Source organism: Mastomys coucha, unplaced genomic scaffold (genome assembly GCF_008632895.1).
Source record: "Mastomys coucha isolate ucsf_1 unplaced genomic scaffold, UCSF_Mcou_1 pScaffold7, whole genome shotgun sequence".
Lineage (NCBI taxonomy): Eukaryota > Metazoa > Chordata > Mammalia > Rodentia > Muridae > Mastomys > Mastomys coucha.
The window spans coordinates 29,650,663-29,656,271 of NW_022196913.1; the positions used below are offsets into that span (position 1 = coordinate 29,650,663).

The window sequence follows — 5,609 nt, forward strand, 5'->3', positions numbered from 1 at the left end:
TCTTTGTTTTTTGGAAGGGAAACTGGGAATGGAGAAATTTACATGTAAATAAAGAAAATAAAAAAAATGGTGATCTAGCCCAGTTCTCCAGTACAGACTGGGAAACTGTGACCCACAAATGGTAATCAGCTTCCCCAAAGGAAGTGATTGGCAAAGAGCATGTGCTAAGAAACCAGGGCTCTCTTCTTCCTGCCCTGCGTTTCTTCTGTTCTCTTAGGCTGCCCATCTGTCTCATAAGTGACATTCTCTTTTCTTGCTTTTTTGCCTTCAGCTCAGTACTCAGTCCCTCAACAACATCTGCTTATGACTTGCATTTGACAAGTCTCCTACTTGATGCAAGGGGAAAGTCCCCATCTGAGTCAGCAAGAAACTACAGTGGTTGTTAACATGCCTAAAAAATTCCCAACATGCTTGAAGGCAGGAATGGAGGAAAAGTCCAATTAGTAAGTAGAATTTCTATTTGCTTATCCTGCCCTGACGGTTAGGGTGGATGTGAAGCATTCGGCAGCATCCAGTGTAGTGAGGGACATGCTGAGTTTATTGGTCTTTTTTTACAGGATGCCTTCCTTGTTGTACTTCTGCTTGCCCAAAGTATACCCTATACAGTCCAGTTTGCAGTGCAAGAGTCTTAAAACATCAAAGAAGAAGCATATTTAATTATTTCTTCACTTAATTAGTATACTATGACTCCCTTCACAGATTTATTACTGGGATCAATGAATTAACGCACGAAGGTGCTTAGGATAGTGTCTGATCGATAAACAAGCTCCTTGTAGCTCTTAGCTGTTACATTGCATTCATCTTCTTGACTTTCATCATCATCACCATCACCAGGATAGCCCTTCAGCGTCTCAAATCCCTCCTAATCTGGCTAGCTCTTCTGGATAGGAATGCCTCTAGCATCCCATCCATGGCCTGTTTTTTCTCCAGCCTCTTCTCACAGTCTCTCAATTTGTTTCATTATAGCCCTGCTTGCTTCCTCTCATTTTACCAGAGGCAACCAGTGGTGGCTTGAATATGTATAGCCCCTATGTGTTTGAATGCTTGACCATTAGGGAATGGCAGTATTAGGAGGTGTGGCTTTATTGGACATGATGTGGCCTTGTTAGAGGAAGTATGTCACTGTGGAGGCTGGGCTTTGAGATCTTAAATGCTCAAGCTATACCTACTATGAAACAAATCTTGTCTCCTTGCTGCCTTCAGATCAAGATGTAGAACTCTCAGCTTCTTCTCTGGCACTCTGTCTACCTGGGCACTGCCATGCTTCCCACCATGGTGATAATGGACTAAACATCTGAAACTGTAAGCCAGCCTCAGTTAAATATTTTCCTTTATAAGAGTTGCCTTGGTCATGGTGTCTTTTCGCAGAAATTGAAACCCTTACTAAGACACATTTCTTCCCAGGTTGAAGGTCTCTTGCACTGGCTGTTCCCTGGGTATGGAAGATATTTTCTATTGGCAGCATCTTTTTTGACACATTAACTTCCTCAACTCTGCTCTTTCATAGTCCTTACTGTGGTTTTATTTTTATTTTTGAAAAATTCATACACATATACAATATAGTGTTATCACTCCTACCCTGGATTTTTCCCTTCAACTACTTCCATATGTCCCTAGCATTTACTCCCTTTCAACTTTGTGGGTTTTTTTTTGATAGCCTACTAAGTCCAGTTAAATTTACTCCTATTATATTTCAGTCATATTTATGAATATTTATTGTTGGCACAGTAGTTTCTTAAGGGTAAGGATGACAAGCAATCAAAGCCATGAGATATTCACCCATAGAGAAATAGACATGGCTGAAGACAACTTCTACCATATGATTATTAACTGTGATACATGCTGATAATGGAAAAATCTCAGAGCAAAAGGACATTAAACATGGTGCTTAAAGTGACATTTTCAAGAAGTGGAAGAGTTTTGCTGTGTACCATGATAAAGGCAGAGAACACTTTCTCAGAGAGAGGAAGTGTTCAGAGCCAGTGAGTGGGTTCTGAGATGAGAAAATAGCATGATACGTTCAATCTAAACGCTGCATAGTGTCTACAGAGTATAAGACACAGAACACACACGCACACACACCAAAGATGGACAGTGTGTGTGTGTGTGTGTGTATGTGTGTGTGTTATTTAGTAAAATGGCTAATAGCTCAATTAGTGAGTGTTATATGAAAAAAGAGTTGGTTCTTTCTTCTGAGGTCAACTCCCTTGTATCTGGACATCAATAATTACACAGAATGGAGAAAAACTCGTTTAGGAATTTGCCTCCCATGCAGTAGGAAGATGGAATCATCAGATGAGCCTGGAATCTTGTCTTCTACCAGTTATATTTCTCCCCTTAGGTCTCAGTGGTCTGACTTTTTAAAAATGTATGTGGGACATTTTTAAAAATCTGTCTAGAAATGGGTTTTACAAATAACACCCAATTTGTGTTTATTACATGATTGGAGGGCAATCAGTTGTGTCTTTAGAGATGAAAATGAGATGTGGTTTGAGCTTTAGTTAAGGAAAAATAAACTACTATGAACAAAAATGTGCTTTTCAAGTATCTGTCTATATAAAAAATGAACATGGATAATCAAATTAATTTGATTAGCAAAGTAGAGATGGGACACCATTCTTTTCAATTATTCATTTAATTTTCTTGGTGAGGTTATAGTTCATTGAATATGTTCTTGCCTAGAAGAGCCAACATTTGAGTTAAAAACTGAAGCATCATGCGGGCAATCCAGTAGACTTAGATATTAAGAGTTAGGAGAGATACATACTCCATTTATTGTTTAAGGCATAATGAGATTAGAAGATTGTGCAAGAGGCTCTGCTTTTAAAATTATTTACTAGTGGTTTAAAATCAGAAGACACTAAAATTTCCCAAATAAAGCTTATCACCCATTCCTTTTTTATTCCTGCCTCACTATGTCATTACTATGAATGACAAGTCAGTGGAGACAAGAAATGCATCTTTTCAGTGCAAAGTGAAATTCCACATTGCTCTTGTGACCTTTGTTGCTTACCTGAGGTCTTAGTGTTCAACAGGACAGAATGCCATTAGACTATGCAGTTGCTCTAGGTAAGGCTTTCTGGCGTCTCCACCAGGCTTTTCTATAGAATTTCCTGACATGACTCATTTCAGAGATTGTGCTCTGAATAATATTTAAACTAAAAGACAGAGGTGGATAGAACTGGGAACCTGGAGATCAAGGGTTTAATGAGTTCATTAATTACTCTGTCTCATTTAAACTAACCTTTTCTTTAACTTGAGGAAAAATTTAAACATAAATTTAAACCTCAAGTATATTTTGTTATTTTATTGTGTAGCTTGTGTTTCTGAGACTAGACTGATAATGAATGGAGAGTATATAAAATAAATCATAACATTCTTATTAAAAATTCACTGGTGATGACGCATACTGTAAATTCTAGAGGAATGGCACCATTCAGGAAGTTCTTTGTGGGGGCAACTGGAAGAGGAATGAGAGGAAGAAGTGCCTGGGAGAACTCATCTGCACCCAGAACACTGCCAAGGTAGTTTGTACGCATCCCATCCTCTACCTTGACTTCTCTAGGCAATCTTGATTGCTGTGGTATAGAAAACTGCTGCAAAGTGACCAATGGGACCTTCACTGGGGAGATCAGCCCTGGCATGATCACAGAGACTTAGGAGTCACATTGGTAGTGCTGGGACGCTTGGAGATAAGGCACATCTTTACGGAGTCAGATGGTAGAAAGTGGCCTATGCATGGCAGAGACTTAGAGTGATGGTCTGCATTGGGGAGAAGCTAGATGAAAGGAAAGCTGATGTCAACAAGATGGGTGTTTTCAAGCAAACCAAGGTCACCACAGATAACGTGAAGGACTGGGACAAAGTCATCCTGGCCTATGAACCTGTATGGGTCATTGTTATCAGCAAGACTGGAGTACCTCATCAGGCCCAGGAAGTACACGAGAAGCTACGGGGATGGCTGAAATCCAATGTCAAATGCCATGGCTCAGAGCAACCACATCACTTATGGAGGTTCTGTGACTGGAGCAGCCTGCAAAGAGTTAGCAGGCCAGCCTGATGTGGACAGCCTCCTCCTAGGTGATGCACCTCTCAAACCTGAATTGGTAGACATCATCAATGACAAACATTACCCTACTCACCTGTTAAGCCAGGCCTAGGTTACCCAGAGGCTTAGTAACTGCTCCCACCAGTCACATGCTTCTGAAGATGTCGTCTGCCCTATCTTGTGGCCTAATCCACATTGTACCTTCCTGAAACTTTTATAAGTCCCTATAATGGTTGGGACATCCTGACCTCCTCCTCTCCATGACTGGATGCCCAATTTATGTCTTGATGTCTTGCTTGGAGTCTGGATGTATCTCTGTAAGCTTTGGTTTCTGCCAAGGTTTTAACTCGCTGAATGCTGTGCAGATTTCTTTGCATAGTTACCCGATATTCTGTTTGTTAAGAATATTCTATTGGGTCCTGGTAACCCCTGGTATGAGTTATTCAAGAGTGTGCTTCCACAGAGGGTCTTAGGCTGCTGAACTACTGTGGCACCACAAGTCTTTCTGAAACAATGTTGTCTTCTGCTGTGCTGGCTGTCAAGGTCGAGCACCAGAGCCAAGCTCTCTGGCTTTTCCTGCTAATCCTTCTGCTGCCCTAGCTTTTATCCCAGTAGTTTTGAGTGTCCATTGCTCTTCTGATGGCTGATTTTCAGCTTTTTCCTAGGACTCTGGGACCCCAGCAGACCATGTTTGGGTCTTCAAAACCTTCAAAACCTCTGTCTACTCTAGTTTACATTGCTGGGCATGTGCTAGGTGAGCTCAATCGCCAGTTCAGTTCTGTGTATGGTTTGACTATCTGTGCAGGTTTATCTTCAGAGTGAGTTCAAAGTACATATTCTCTGGAGGTGTGCTGGAGTTCTCCTTAAGTGTCCTTTTAAAATCTGTTTATTAAGTATGACCATTGATTGATCAAAATTGAGGTCAAATCATACGTACCCAAGTGCAAATGATTTCCCTGCCCAAGGGAATTACTCAGTCTTTTCCAGCCTTTAGAACTCAACAGCAATATTCCTGACTAATTTAGAAAGTCAGCTTTTATATCTGGAGAGCTGGATCAATGCTTCTCCATGTACTTAGTATCCAAGGTGCAGAAAGTAGCCCTACTATAACTTAGGTCTTCTTTTGCTTGAGTTTCACCTCTCAGCATGAAGTTCTCAGGTCAGCTGCAACATCACCAGAGGAACTTGTTCAAAATATAAATTCTTTAGCCTTACCTGTTGAATCAGATACTCTAGGGAGGGGGGGGGTTGAATGAAATTTAACATATCCTATAAGTGAACCTGATAGAGGATTCTCAGGGAGAGAGGATCACTTTTATTTTACAGTGTGAGGGCACATTTGTGTATACATCTGGGTATAAATTGTAAACAGCAGTGGATTCACTACTAATAGGGCCCTAGTTCTGAACAAACACCTTGCCCAAGTGGAGTGGTGGAAGGAATGCAAAGCCCAGTGCTTGGCAGGATGTAAATCCAGCTGTTAAAAGAAGGGGGTGAGGGCAAAGGCTAAGCTTTGGAAACACTGGCTTCCTGTCTTCCCATTCCCTGGCAAATGGACTGG

The 5,609-nt window shown here is 41.0% G+C and overlaps 1 pseudogene; it reads left to right on the forward strand.

Moving 5' to 3' along the window:
• Nucleotides 1–3,426: 3,426 nt before the first annotated feature.
• LOC116082644 lies at nt 3,427–4,160 on the forward strand (annotated as a pseudogene).
• The last annotated feature ends 1,449 nt before the right edge of the window (nt 4,161–5,609 follow it).